Below are 16,340 nucleotides of genomic sequence, written 5' to 3' on the forward strand. Positions count from 1 at the left end.
TCTATTTATGTTCGCTGATCAATGTTAATATGTGAATAAAAGACTAAATTAAATCTTTTCATATAAAGCGATTGAGTCTCTTCAGAAAATGAACCGCTCAATTCATATGGATCTCTTTATGAACTTTTTGAAGCGGAAGTTGCATAGACTGTCAATGGAGGGACAAAGCTCTCAGATTTCATCAGACCTTCATTTGTGTTCCGAAGATGAACGATAGTCTTGCGAGTTTGGAACGACATAGGGGTGAGTAATTAAAATGTACATTTTTGGGGTGAACTAACCCTTTAATGTAAATTTTCAAGTTGGCTACAATAGTACTTTTCAAGAAATACTAAGCCATCTTAGACAAAATACACTGTAAAAAACATTATAATTGTGTTACATTAAGAAGTTATTTCGGTAACGCTAATGTTAATTAATTAGTTAAATCTGTTACAGAATTGATTAATCTTTGTTAACCTGTTGTTGTAAAATATAACTGTTAATTGTTGGTTCATGTTTGCTAATGTTAATTATTGGGAACATTAAATTATATTAACAGATACAACTTTTGATTTTTGATATACACATTAGAATTGCCTGCAAATAGATAGAAACAAAATATGATGTAAAAAAGGATGATTATAAAATAAAAGACATTTAAATAATGATAATATTTTTCAAATATTATATTTTTAATATGAGTAAAACATTTGACATTTTTACTCAAGTCAGACAGAGGAAAATGAAGTGGCTTAGCAGGCAACTCCACTGATTATAATTGGAGTGATTTAGTTTTGTTGAGTTGCAACATGCTGCTTACTTCAGGATAGACATAGTGCCAGAGGTGGCTGTCCATTGTCATGACAATCAGTTAGTCTCTTGTTTTCTGTCTGCAGTAAAATGTTTGTTTTTAATTATATTAATTGATGAGAAATTATTTGGTCCACATTCCTCTTATTTTTACCTCCTGCTCTTGACTGTTCACTACCTGATTGGCTTCACATTGTGAATGAGACTCATTCCTCTCATTTGAACAATAAAACACGATTCAGTCGACTTCCCAGTGCTGTGAGCTCAGCTCTTCTCTCTGCCACACTTTGAGTTCAGCGTTTTTAAAACTGTAAACACCTTCAGTTTGCCAGACAGGAAGGACATAATAGCAGTTGCAGACTGCAGAATACATACCGTTGAGACCTGATATGTCGCACCATATTGACCTTGAGCAAAACTATGGCATGCTTTGATAGTCTGGTGCTATCAGATGGTAGTTGTGAATCTCTTTGACAATTTATAGTGTTTTGGATCATAAGGACCAGAAGGAAATGTAATTTTGTGATACAGCAGAACAGCTGTTATGAGAGAGGCTGGTGGTTATTCTTCTGTGCTCAGAATGGGGGGGGGGAAATGCTATTTATGATGAGCTCTTTGGGTGTTTAAAATATTAAGCAGAAGCTTGTCACACGTTCCTGTCTTAAAATTGTACTGTAAAAAAGAAGTCTGCCTCTTCTTGTTTTAAAAGTAAAATAAGCTGAGCTATAGCTGCTTTTTCACAATCTGAATAACCTTGAAAACTCTGAACTTTACCGAAACTAGACTGAAACTTGTTTTTTACCTGCTGCCATTGGATGGTTGCCAGGCCATTGCGCTGTGGTTCCAAAGATTCAAACAGTTTTTATTTGTTGCTGTTCTGGGATGTTAGGGTGTTGTCAGGGGGGTTATAGGGCGTTCTAGCCAAATGAGCCCAACATAGTTCTTTATAATATTCTGCTTTCTAAATATGACTCACGTCCCACCTTCTGTGTAAGTCTATGAATGTTTTTCCTGGTGAAATTTGTACGTTTGTTAATAGCATTAAACACCTCTAATCAACAAGACACACATTTTAAGGTGTCATTTATGTCTGTAGCAGGGTTTTGTTGTACACTAAATACTCTACATTTGAGTGATAATAATAGTGATTCTGCCTGGAAATTTTACACTTTATTGCCTATTAGCATCACACTTTGCGCAAACCGCTGAGAGTCGGTTACACATTCTGGGTTGTGGTGAATCTTTAGTGGAAGATAAGGTTTCATGTTTGCTAACCGAGTTTCACACTTATTCACATTCATCAAACAAACATCCTGCTCACACCTGTTTTTACTCTTAGAAACCAAGCAACAACAAAAAATAACGTGTGCTTTGAAAAAGGCAGGAAATGAGTAAATGCCTGTTATAGACATTTTACACTTGCATTAAATGTAATGAAATTACAGTACTTTACTTTTAAACTGTTACAAAATATTTCTATTTTAAATCAAATGCTGTTCTATTTTACTTTCTATTCATCAAAAAGAGTCTCAGTGTTTTATACGATAGAGAATTTATTCATTTATGTGAACAGAATACGATGTGAATGGTGTGTTTCTTCATTATGTGTTTTGGAAAGATGTGTGGTCATAAGATAGCTTTTGCTCCTGAGATAGTCTCATTTTTCTTTTTCTTTTTTTATTCAAGATTATTCAAGCAAACCTTTCAACTAAGAGCTATGAGTAATTTCTTTCTACTGCTGATTGCTGAATTGCACCTGTTTTCCCTCAGAGAAACACACACACACACACACACACACACACACACACACAGACAAGTCCAATTCCTTTTGTTCCTCCAACCCAGCTGTGCATAAAACAAGCACATTAATCTAAGGCGAAGTCCACTGGACAGTTATCCCAGACTCTGGTGGCTGAAAATAGAAGTGTAATAAGACACACACTCACACACTTATCTCTGCCTGTGCTCAGTGCCTCCTTCACCGCAAACCCTCACAGTTGTTTCTTTATAAGTTGCTGTAGTGAGCATTTCCTCTCTGTCTCATGTCCAGAAGGAGAATTGGACCAGCACAGCTTCCTTTGATTTTTTTCTCTTTAATTTGTCTGCTATATGATTAAACTATCAACATCAACATCCTTATCATTAAAGGCAGGAAAAGGACAAGATAACACACGGACTACAATACTGACGCTCATCATGCTTGGATGTTTGAAGTCCACAACAAAAAAGCCCTGGATTGTAGTCACAGTCACCAATGCTCTTTTATAATGAAAACAAAAACAAAACATGAAACATTAAATTGGCCATAACAATCCTGCATCCCTGAACAACACACAGTAACAGTGTCAGTTTTGGTTGAGTGAATGATTTAATGACTCACTCATTAAGACAGTCATCGAACTCGGAAGAAGATTGTGAGGGCTCAGGGTTCCATTTGGGAAAGGGCCTAACTTTTTTTGTTCCTGATTGAATCAGTGTTTTGAATGAATCAATAATTTATTCAGTAATTCACTCATAAGATATGTCTTTTAATTTGTCATATTTGTTGGCCACGTACGCCATCGAGCCTGTCATTACACTGTTTTTAAAATGGTTGTTTTTCTGAAATGAAACAGCCTCAATAACGTATGCCACCAACAGATGTGACCTCTGAAGGTTACAGCCTTCAAAATGAGACACAGCCATATAGACCAGTCACTTGTTATGTTCCTAAATTAATCCGTGTTTTTGAACTAACCACTTGAGTGAATGATTCAATGACTCTTAAAGACAAGGCTGAATTCGGAACTGCAGACTAGCATACTGCTGTTAATATTTTTACCATATCTTCCTATGGAAGAAAAAGTGTGCTAGTATGTGGAATGTGGCTGATTTGAGTGAATGATTCACAGACTTATTCCTAAAGACAGTCACTTGTCTCTTTTTTCCTATCTGAATTGAAGAACAGTTTCCTTCCCGTTTGTTCAAAAGAACAAAATTGCTGCTTTCTATGGAAATTGCCACAAAATATCTTTAATAAAAATGGAGGTCGCTACAATAGGGGAAGCCACTGTGGCTCTTTTTTCATACGTCATAAATTACTTGCGTCTCAGAGTGTGCTGAATTAATGCAATAAACACTGTCAGGTTATCTTGCGTTTGGATGTGGATACCTAGTGTGTAGGAACTCAATCGTGTAATACAGTTCTAGGAGGGAATGACCAAAACAACATTTTAGAAGCTATGTAAATTGGTCCATTGGTTAGTACAGTTATCTGTTGCTCATCAAGGGTTTTATTTGGTAAATGTGTTTTTATCGTATTTTATGCGCATGCCTTCTTATCGGATAAAAAAAAAATCTTCATTTTTTTTTTTTTTTTTTTTTTTTCATTAATATCATTCATTTATGTGCATTTTAGTTTCCATTCAGTGTTTATTTATGCGATATCACACAATTTGCATAAAAATATGTGGATAGAAACATCTGACTATTGACATACTGTCTGGAACATGCAGGCACAGACAAACGGAGTGATACAGTGCTGTGTATCAGTACTTTTAGAATGCCACTTCCAGTTATTCTCCAGTCTACCCCTATTGCTTAAAGCTAGAAGTTGATACAGTGTTTACACTCTTCAGGAAGTCAACCTACAAATGGCTGTTGTCTTATGGCTTAGGAATTACAGCGATGCTTGATTCCTAAACAGTCTTACATTTTCTCATGCCAGCTATTCATTCAGTCAGATAACTGTTAGAGGGTGTTACATCAGTGGGAGCAAAAGGATAGATGTGCTACATTAGTTGGAGGACGCAGATGGATGTGCACTTGCTTACATTTGGCAGCCAGCCTTTGCACAATACGATGTAGAAGCTGGTACTCAGATTGCATGTGCAGAAACATGAATATGTAGTCATGATAAAAATTATTTCACATCATTTCCTGGCTCATTTGGGAACATTTTATTGATTTATTGAAAAATTTCCCTCCCCCAACCCCCCCACCCCAAAATATTTTTTTGTTGCCTGAGGGCAACGTTATGCAACAATGGTAAAGAATCATAGAGAAAATGATCATTATACAATTCTCAGAGAGCAATACAAAAATAAAAATAAATATTAAAAAATGTCAAGAAATCATTTAAGTAAAAAGGGAAAAACACTTAAATAACTCTGACTGGCAATCCAATGGACGAGTCTGGGTTTGGCAGGAAAACGGTACTTGCCTGACTGCATTGTGCCAAGTGTAAAGTTTTGTAGAGGGGGGATTATGGTGTGGGGTTGTTTGGTGGAGGGGGGATTATGGTGTGGGGTTGTTTGGTGGAGGGGGGATTATGGTGTGGGGTTGTTTTTCAGGGGTTGGGCTTTGCCCCTTAGGTCCAGTGAAAGGAACTCCTAATGCTTTAGCATACCAAGACAATTTGGACAATTTCATGCTCCCAACTTTGTGGGAACAGTTTGTAGATGGCCCCTTTCTGTTCTAACATGACTGTGGATGCTGCACATTAGTGTCACTTTGGTGACTTTGGGTGTTCCTGTGCACCCAGGAACCCTACATCTTCCCTACTTGTAACACATTATTTGCCATTGTGAGGTATTGTCCAAGACATCCTTGAAAAGTACCCCTTATCGCATAACGTTGCCCTGAGGCAACAAAAAGAAAAACTGAATTTGTGAACATGCAAAATAAAAAGAAATTCTCAAAACCTGCCAAAAGGCTTCTCTACACCTTCATACACACACACATATTTTTTATGTACAGTTCATGTCATTTTAAATATGATTACTAAAGCAAATAATCTTGCTTTCATCTCACACCATGTGCTCCTGTGACCATGTGTCAGAAAAGGACGTCCCGCCTTCAAATGGTGCTTGATAGTGACTCCCAAACCTTATTGGACTGTTCTTTGATACTTTTTCAAACATTCTAATTGGTTGCAATCATTTAAAGAAAAATGTACTGAACACAGGGCTTAAGAAAACTTTCCGTTGCCTGGGGGCAACGCTATGCAGTAGAGGGATAAAAAAAAAATCTTCATTTTTTTTTTTTTTTTTTTTTTTTCATTAATATCATTCATTTATGTGCATTTTAGTTTCCATTCAGTGTTTATTTATGCGATATCACACAATTTGCATAAAAATATGTGGATAGAAACATCTGACTATTGACATACTGTCTGGAACATGCAGGCACAGACAAACGGAGTGATACAGTGCTGTGTATCAGTACTTTTAGAATGCCACTTCCAGTTATTCTCCAGTCTACCCCTATTGCTTAAAGCTAGAAGTTGATACAGTGTTTACACTCTTCAGGAAGTCAACCTACAAATGGCTGTTGTCTTATGGCTTAGGAATTACAGCGATGCTTGATTCCTAAACAGTCTTACATTTTCTCATGCCAGCTATTCATTCAGTCAGATAACTGTTAGAGGGTGTTACATCAGTGGGAGCAAAAGGATAGATGTGCTACATTAGTTGGAGGACGCAGATGGATGTGCACTTGCTTACATTTGGCAGCCAGCCTTTGCACAATACGATGTAGAAGCTGGTACTCAGATTGCATGTGCAGAAACATGAATATGTAGTCAATTCAAATGCTTAAATTTAGAATCAGAGCACATTTTAGCAATTTCATTGAATCTGAGCGTGTCAGTTATAGCGGATGTTTGCATTGCGCACTGTGAGGAAGGTTAAAGTTTTTTTTCTTTACTATAAAAATGGGAACTAATGTTGTATAGCTTTTTGCTGCAATGCTGTAACTAGCCTGTGCACCTCTTATAACCAACATAACTCCTGCCGGGAAGCCGTCTGTCTCAAATCATGCACCCGTCCTCTCCCCTATCTTTTGCCCACTGGGACTCCACCTTAGAATGAATCGCCTTTCAGTTTTCACTTGATTGAGCTGCACAGACCACTGTGCGGCTGCCTGAGTTTACCTGCTCAAAACTACTAACGGGTGATTTGGCTTCCATTCTGAGAAAAGAATGAATGGTTTTAGTTCAGTGGTTCTGTGACCACAGGGACCTTGTGAAATGAATTAAAAGAAAGCTCATAATTTTTATATTATTGTGCTCAATTGTAAAGGTGTTTCCTCAGGATAAAATGATTTAATTTTCCCCCTTATTCTATCTTGGTTAACACTAGAAGTGCCATGACGGTCATTTTGACCGTTTTGAATGTTATATCTGCAATAACTTTGTTGAAAAAATAAATAAAATCCTGCTGGTACCTAGCTTGGTTAAAACCAGACCATTCTCAGTAGTAACAATCAGAGCGATCGTCATCGTATAAAGCCATATGCTGCATCCCAATTCGCCTAAGTTACACTACGCCATAAAAGTATGTACTCTTTTTGTGAAGAAAATGTATTTACTTTTGAATGTGTAGCAAAAAAGTAGGCAAGCTTTGGGACATACTACTTCGTCATCTTTATCGGACGGATCTGTCGCGTGCATCCTGTCACGTAAACTGCCCTGTCAATCATTTTGTCACAGTTAAAATCCTCTATTAAATCTAATTGAATTTCCTACCGTTTCGGAGAGAAATGTAGTAGCACGTTCATCTGCCAGTGGGTCTTTCATGGAGACTGTCCTCATGTGTTTGCAATTTGAATATAATAATGCATTTAAAAGTTGAAAGGACGTCGCTCAAATGCCTCTGGGCGCAATTGGATAGACCTAAAACCAATCAGAGCGATCGTCATTGTGTAAAGCCCGCCCCAACGTTTCTGATTGGTGCTGCGTTTTCGACGGATTAGAAATGGGCTTGAACAAATCTAAATTTGCCGGAAGTTGTCTGGGTTTTCCCAGGATAGCTGGTACCATGACTTTTCCTAAAAGTGTCTGTATTTTAATTTAAAATGTTTTTTTCATATAAATTACACACAAGGCAAAAAAACAAATGAACATATTTACCTATTTCGGCCATAGACAGTCATATTGACCGCACTGAATTTCGCGGTATTATTATACATATACCAATATACACAATAATAAAATGTGGTAAAAAATACACAAAACATATTCCACAACAAATCATTTAAATGTAATGATATTCAGAACAGAACAAGAATGAAAAAATAACTATAAACAAGCCAAAATGAAATACTTTATAAGCGAAAGTGAAAGTAAGCGGCGTTGGGCTCACGTTACTATTCTTTATTATAGGCTTTGTACTTCACTCACATTCCAATATCGACGGAAAAAAAACATCCTCTTCATATGTGAAAAATGGTACGAATTGTACTATTGACTATATAAACAGAGCAGTTGATTATTATGTTAGGTTGACTATTTTATTATTATATTTTATTATGGCTATAATGAACAGGCTGCAATGTCAAGATTGCAATGCTGGAATATGGTGTGTGTGTGTGTAAGGCGCGGGCGCGATCGAACAGTGGAAACATGAAAACATAGGCTACTCCGTCATTTTGTTCAGGACATCTATGGATATTATTATTTATAAATGTATAATTAAACTTGTTTAAATGTACAGTTTGGTGTTGTTTTGTTTTTAAAAGATATCCTAATACAATAATAAATGCATTAATCTCTTAATTGGGTATTTATCATTAAAGATATAGTTTGTAATCTAGCGGTCAAAATGACCGCTTGCGCCAGTTCTAGTAGTTATGGAATTCTAGTGTTAAACAAGTAGAATACATTTGCCACCAAATGTGTTATGCCTATTTGCTGAAGCCATTTCAAAGTTTTATAAGTTACTCTCGTTGAGGTCCATATTAATCCTACAAATCAAACATCAAGAAACTTCTTTCCCAGCTCACAAAGATTGTTTATTGAAACTAAACTGCAAAAATGTCTCAGGTTATGACTGTAATCATGGTTCCCTAAAAAAAGAGAATGAGACATCTGAGATAGCTATGGGAACGATAATACCTACTCCGCCAGACAAGTGCCTTTCTAGTATGAATCATGGTGAGCACAACTAAGACATGAGCACCTGGGACCCCAGTGTGGGATCCAAGTCTAGTTTGTAGAACCTCATAAATGTGTGCGGAGAGGACCAGCCTGCCTTATCACAAACGTCTTTCAGAGAAATTTCTCTGGAAAGTTTTCATAGGCTCGAACAGGGCAATTGAGAGGCCTTCCAAAACAACGGCCAAATCCTAGGCAGGTTCCTTCGTGCAGCTTTCAGGCCTCAGCCTCAAAAGCACCATGGAGGATGTAGTAAAGTTAGTTGTTATGGGAAGAAGGAGGCGGGAACCGGCAAACATTCAAACAACTTTTAATAATCATAAAATAAACAAATACAAAACGAAAGTAAAGACGGCAGCCCCTCACAGACAATTGCCGCCACATATAAAAGCAAAACATAAATTTTATGCTTCCGCTCCTCCGTGAGAGATCCTCACGCAGTTCCCCCACGGCCCTCGGCCTCGTCCTGCTCGCCACAGAGGAAATGCAACACCTGCACGTTTCCATCCAAAGGTGTATGGTAAGCAGCAATGGCCACCAGAGTTGAAGGAGATAACCCTGTGGAGAACCAAACCTTCAGGAAATCGAGCACTGTACCAACCATACAGTTAACTGGGTTCAGCTGGCGATTTCCGCATCATGAAGTGAAGACTCTCCACTTTAAGGCATATAGTTTCCTCATGGAGGGAGCTCTGAAGTGAATTATGAGGTCCAAGAACAATACTCGGGCAGGCCAGAACGGGCTACTAACAATAGATGGACCCTGTCCCAGTGGACTCTCTCCAGAACTCCCGGGAGCAGAGCATTCAGGGAAAAGGTGTACAGATGCAGCCTTGGCCACTTCTACACCATGGCATCCAGCTGAGGGAGAATGAAAGCGGACAGTGTGTCGTTTCTTGAGATGCGAATCCGCCTGGCTGTACTCCCTCCAGTACGACTCCTCCACCATGGGGTGGAGTCTCCATTCCCCGGGCCTCAGCACTTGCCTCGATAGGATGTCTGCTTTTGGTGCGGATATAAACTTCTCTCACAGAGAGCAGCTTTCCCTGAGTCCACAGGAGGATCTGGTTTCCCAGTTTGTGAAGTGAATGCGACCGCAGACCCCCCAGACGAAAATGGTTTCCTCCACAACCTCGTCACCTCTGTGTGGAGATCTGGAAAAAACAGCAGGCCCTGATGTGGAGGTTGTATTTAAGAAGCCAGAAAGCACTTGAAAACAGAAAAGAGCTTGCTTTTTGGACCTCTCAGCCAGCCAGTCAATTTTCAGTTTGGCCACGGCATAAATTACAGCTCCTCATAAGCAGGAGAATTAGGTGGCGTGTCCTCAATATCTCCTGCCTCAATGCTCAGCACATTCACCTCCTCAAAGCTGTATAGCTGAAGCACCAGGCCCTCAGTCTGGGCAGATAAAAAACAGCAGAGCGTGCTTCGGATCCCTGAGAGTGGGTGCTGGATCTAGCTGGTGAGAGCAGAGACATGGCAGAGCCTATATCTCCAACCCCTCCATTAGATCTCAGCCGCCACTCTGCCTGGGCAGCAGCAGGGCCTAAACCACAGGGAGCGCCCGGCAGGAGCGAAGTGTACTTAGCAATAGCTGCTCACAATGAGCAGTCAGCCCCCTTGAGAGCTGACCGTGTAGGCTCCTCTTCCAGGCAAACAAACCATAAATTGTGTGATATAGCGAGGGCAGGAAGGAACACACCATTTAAAACCCTGTTTGCTCACCATTTCTTTAATATATTATTTATATATATGTATAATCAGCGTTATAATATAAGTGTTCCCATAGCGTCAATATCTCCAGCGCAGCATGAGTTGAAAGGGAACAGCTTTTTCTAAATTTGTTCAGCAACTTGTTTAATTCTAAGGTTCAGGGGGAAGGTCATAACTTTTTGCTGAAAAATACTTCACTATCATTAAGTGGACCTCAGGGGAGAAAAAAATTAAATGGTTACAAAATATGACCCTTAAAGTTCCTCTCACTGAATAAATTTACTGAATCCCACTAGCATTGTCCCTTTCTCAGCCATTACTGAGCATTTTAGCAACAGTTTGGCCACTCTTTGTTTTTTGTGCAACATCATTTTAGGCAAGTAACCAGAGTACATATTTTCAAGAGATTTCTGAGAGCTATGGATGCACATTGCCCACAGTGCTCCTTTATTAAGATCAGGAATGTACAAAAATGAAGTTGACTTGTATGTAAGTTGTATGAAGGGCATAAAGAATTAGGCCTACTAGGCCTGCTTTAGATTACACAGCCACAGTGATTAAATGTATTTCTTAAGGAAATATGGATGCTAAGTGCAGCACTTTAGTTAGGTCATAGTTATCACAAGTAAACATTGATTATGAATAATCATGGGAGCAGATGATTTGAAGGCTGTTACAATCACATTAGTCTGGAGTCATTGTTTTCACAAACAAAGCAATTCAAATCTCATTGCTTATCTCTACTTTTCAGAACAAATGGTAACACTTTATTGAAAGGTTATGTAGTTACACGTTACTAGTACTACAGTAATAACAGTACATTATGCATAATTGTAATATAATATAATATAAAGACCAATACATTATTATGCACATCATTCCTCAACCTTAACTGTATATATAACTTTCATTATGCACATTGCTTGACTGCAAGCTATTCCTTTGAAATAGGCAACTATTGTTTGAGCTATCAAAAATGATTGCCTATAATGCTCTTTAGAAATGTTTTGGGTTCAGTGCCAGACAAGCTGGACAGCATCTGTGGTATAATGTTGATCACACACACACACACACACACACACACACACACACACACACACACACACACACACACACACACACACACACACACAAAACTTTGTTGTTTTTTAAAGCAAAAATCACAGAATATGGGGTTACTACATAAAATGCACCCTGTTTAAAACCCACAAAACATATTGTTATCAGACAAGTCTTACAAAGATTTGCTTAATGGCTTTGTATGAAATTATATCCAATAGTTTAGCTTTGTTGTCATGACGACTTGATGTACTGAAAAGCACTGTTTAGGAAAAGTAAATAATTATGTTGTAAATGCATACCAAGAAGTTCATCCACCTATAATTATTCTCACTTAATGAAATCATCAAACAACTTAATATTTCAAGAAATAAACAGGTTTTTACTTCATTTGTGTAAGTGGAAAAGCACTGGATTCACATTTAAACTGCGGGGCAAATTATATTCTTTGGTACCCAATATTATGCCTACAGTGTTGATAGAGCTTAACTTGTTTTGAACCCGGAACATTCCTTTAACTCAGGTATACAGGTAAAACATTACTGACTATTGCCTCTCATGCTAAACTGATTACACCTCTAGCAAACACAGCTATTGCTGTTTATTGCCCATAATGCTCTGAGTAACAAAGCTTACCTGTCTAAGAACAACTACACAATTTCATTCTGGGGATTTTAAACATCAAAGTAAGTGAAAGTTTTCTGAACATGAATGCACAAAAAACACTGAAGTATTGGTGTGCAAAGTCTAAGTGAGCTGTTTATGTCACAGAGCTTTAGCCTGAAGGTTCTTTTAATAGTTACCAGCATTTGGCCAGTTAAAATAGGTGTTAGATCAACACGTACGCTGTAGTTCCCAACATATACTAAAACAATGTGACTCATGCCTTGTTGATCACATTAACTTTGTGTCCCCCCACCCTCCGAACCCTCAAATGTTTGCCACTGTGTCAGCATGGCTAAGCGTGGAAGATGTAATGAGTGTGTGGCTCAGAGCAGTGATTTTGAGTGGTTAGTGTTTATGTGTGGATGTGAGCTTTGCTAATAGGCAGGTTTGTTTTGTCTGTTGACTGTAATACAGAAAGAGAGTGCATTTCTCACTATGCTGTAAAAAGTGTTTACCTTTTAAATGGTGGTAATTCAAAGTACAGGGTGATTGACCAAAGGAAAAGTTCAGTACACTGAGGGTTTTTGGCATTTATGAAGCGCTTTTCAATCGCTATAGAGTTATTATGGCTGGAGTTTGGGGAATTGGGGACTCATAAAGTCTGAAAATCATAGAGGTAATTTATGAAAGCGCAGATAATGGTGCTCTCTCAGTAATAATACACAAATCAAACTGCCAGCTGTGTTCTTTCATTGAAATGTTATGGACACACACACACATAACAATCTCCTCCATCTCAGCAGCGGTCTCCCCACCAACTCTAGATTGAAAATGTGCCATCATTTCATTCTTGTTGGATGCGAAAGGTCATCACTCTGATTCGCTGCATGTTTCAAGATTTTTTTCATTTCCTAGCCCATTCCTCGCTCCTCAGCAGCTCTTTCCAAAATGGTTGTCCTTATGACTCACCTCTAATGTTTTGGTGGTATTGCCATGTTAGAGTTTCACCTCTTTTAAAAGCACAAAAACCAAGAAGCAATATAATTCAAAAAGCGATATTGAAGTCAGATCTGCTGAGAATAAAGAATGTCTCACACAGACGTTTCTCAAGGTTAGTCTGTCCACTTCACTACGGCTTCTATAGGTTGCCTGTTATGTAAGTTGCCTGAAAAGTATTGCCTGTCATAATATCAGAACTATAATTAAAAAAACACTAATTGTTCTGAAGTGGGTTCTCAGTGTTGAAGTGTATTTTCATTTCAGTATTCAGATACTTTCTCTAATCTCAGTTTATGCAGAGATAATTTACTCAACTATTCATCCCATTCAACCCATTCAAGGGTAAATGCATTGCACTGGTGCTTTTAAAATGTTGTTCAGTTTGAGCAGCTTGACCTCTCTACTTATGGCTCGATAATAATGTGGGTTGGGACGTTGGGCTGTTTTTTTTTGGGGGGGGGGGGGGGGGGGGGGGTGGCTAATAGTGGCATTCGCAAAAAGATCTGAAGTTGAGAAAACTCAAAAACTTGAGGCAACCAGCTTCAGGACTTTTTGAGTATACTCAGCTTTGCATCAACAAAAAAAGTTGCATCAACTTATTTAAAGTTGGACTGTGCTTTTATGAAACATAATATAATACAATCTATAAGCATTTTTTTTAACTCATGAATCCAATTTCACTAAGCTTGCATTTTTAAGTTATGGTGAGCATTAGCATTACATAATAGTGGCTCTGAAATTACACACTTCACCTTCACCAAGCATCATATCTCATTGTTTGAATGGGAATATGCTGCATGTGCTGTGGATCGCAATCATTCTCCATCTCCATCTCCAATTGAACAACTTGACTTTACGGTTATAAATGTTGTAGTGTCCCTCTGCATGTATGTGTGTGAGCGTGTTTTTATGTGTGCATGCCCTGATGGATAGACTAGATTACAGAGTCAGTCCTCACATCCTGCACACTCCCATCTCTAATCACAGCCTCCCTCTCTGACGGGATCACGGCTCTGACCACCCGCCCTTTTCAAAGCCACACAATAACACTCCAGCTGAAGCCTGGCCTCTTATCAGCCAGATATTTTACGAGAGGATGGTGTGATGAAGAAAGATTCACTTCTGGAAGGAATGATGGGATAGAGTAGGATTGATGGCGGAGATATATATATATATATATATATATATATATATATATATATATATATATATATATATATATATATATATATATTTCTCTCTCTCATTCAGCCAGTGCTTTGAAGCATGTGAGGCCTTTACGGAAAAAAGACATCTGCAGTCTGAGTGGAATCATATTAACAGGTTTTTAGTGATTCAGAGGGACTGTGATTAAAATGATGTTCACATGAACACACTTATTATGGGAACGTACTGGTCACTGGAGAATATTTGGTATCAGTCTATACATACATAGTCTACTAGGGGTGTAACTGTTCTCGGTAAAAAAAAACTAACCGTACCGTTCTCCATCCCACGGTTCTGCACGCACTTGAACGAGGTTCATCTGAGGGTACGTTTACATTGCAACAATATGCTTAAAATGGAGAAGTTTTTCCTTTGAGTTTCCTTACAGACAAACACCATTGTCAAAACGATCCCTATTCACACGGATCCGCGAAAACAACTAAAAACGCTGTATTCTGTTGCCAGGCCTTTAGATGGCGATGAAACACTATAGATTTTTTTTATTTTGTTTATTTTGTTTTTTTATTGAAACAAATGAATCAAATCACTGATTTCAGCATACAACAAGAATGCTTCATAGGACAGATATCACATATCCTAAAACAAATTAACAAGTCAAACAAAAAAAAAGAAACAACAACAACAAGAGAGAGGAAAAAAAACAAATCTGGAATGATAAATAAAAAAACACAAGCTAGCTAAATATTTTCTTCCTTTTTCCTATTGACACATTCAAGATTCATAGAATTTGGTAAACATAGTGAGGACATTACAATATAAAGAATTCCTCCATAAAGTTTAACAAAATTTCATTTTTCATAAAATTTCAATAATTAATTATTTTTAATGAACTTCAATGACTTCTTCAGCGATTCCATCTCTATTAAGAATAAATTACATTTAGGTATGCATTTTGCAAATTTTTGTTTATGGATAGACGTTCACCACATATTCAAACATTTTGCTTCTGTGTGTGAAAGAATATGTGTGTGTTATGACTGCTTCAGTATAACATCTTTTAGAGATAATTTATAATTCACCTTTCTTGGGGCAAAAATAAAAGAACTAACATCAGACCAATATTTTAAAGATAAATCACATCTGTAAAACAAATGAGCCAAGTCTTCCTCGTGTACAGTACAAAAATAACATTGTCAATGTCCATGAATTTTGAGAACGAAGCTTTACATGGGCAGATTTTGTGAAGCATTTTAAAATGTACCTCTAACTTTATTCAGCATGCATACAAAATTGATATGAATTTAACCATGCCTATTTCCAATGAATATCAGCAATTTGTGCATTCCAAAAAAAAAAATCCCTCTAGGAGAGATTTTATGATTGGATTGAAAAATTAATATGATATGTTTATTATTACAGGAATGAGAAAATAGTTTGATACCATCAACTATTAACTCAGGAAGTTTCCTTTCGTAACTTCCAAAAGTAAGATGACTTTTCATCAAATGTTTCAACCCATTTGGAATAGCTTTTACAACTTTCTGAAACTCTTGAAACACTATAGATTGAACACGTAATACGCATGTGCATGACGTCATCGTTTTTTCAGATTTGCGTTTTTTGTTGTTTACACAGAGACCGTTTTCAAAAACTTGCACTTTGAAACCTGTTTTCAAAAGTTAGCATTTTCAGGCACCCAAAAAAGTTGTTTTCGTGTAAATGAATGGCCAAAGAGCATAAAAAGTCATCTGTTTTTAGTTGAAAACAGTGTTGTGTAAACAGCCCCTTAATCTGACCACACATGGTTAATTGAAAATAACAACACGTAAAAGTGAAAACAGACAGACAAAATTTTGCTAATACATGTTTCAGGGTTTTTTGGGGGGTTCCCAATACATTACAACAGCGATGCTAACATTTTTTTTTTTTTTTTACTCTGGTCAAAACAGTCGCTTTTTGTAAACTTTATTCAATGTGAGTGCTGTATGCTCGAATATGACCAGTCATTTACGCCGTCATCACGTGTATATTGATGCGCAGATGAGACCTGAACAGCAAACATTGCTATCTGTTTAAACTAAACTCATTTAAG

General features: G+C 37.6%; 1 protein-coding gene across 1 annotated transcript in view; it reads left to right on the forward strand.

Moving 5' to 3' along the window:
• The window catches only part of adam19a (ADAM metallopeptidase domain 19a), a 105,692-nt gene that overhangs the window by 38,787 nt on the left and 50,565 nt on the right, over positions 1–16,340 (forward strand). The window lies entirely within an intron of this gene.

The sequence above is a fragment of the Leuciscus leuciscus genome, assembly GCF_965113295.1.
Source record: "Leuciscus leuciscus genome assembly, chromosome: 2".
NCBI classification, from domain to species: domain Eukaryota; kingdom Metazoa; phylum Chordata; class Actinopteri; order Cypriniformes; family Leuciscidae; genus Leuciscus; species Leuciscus leuciscus.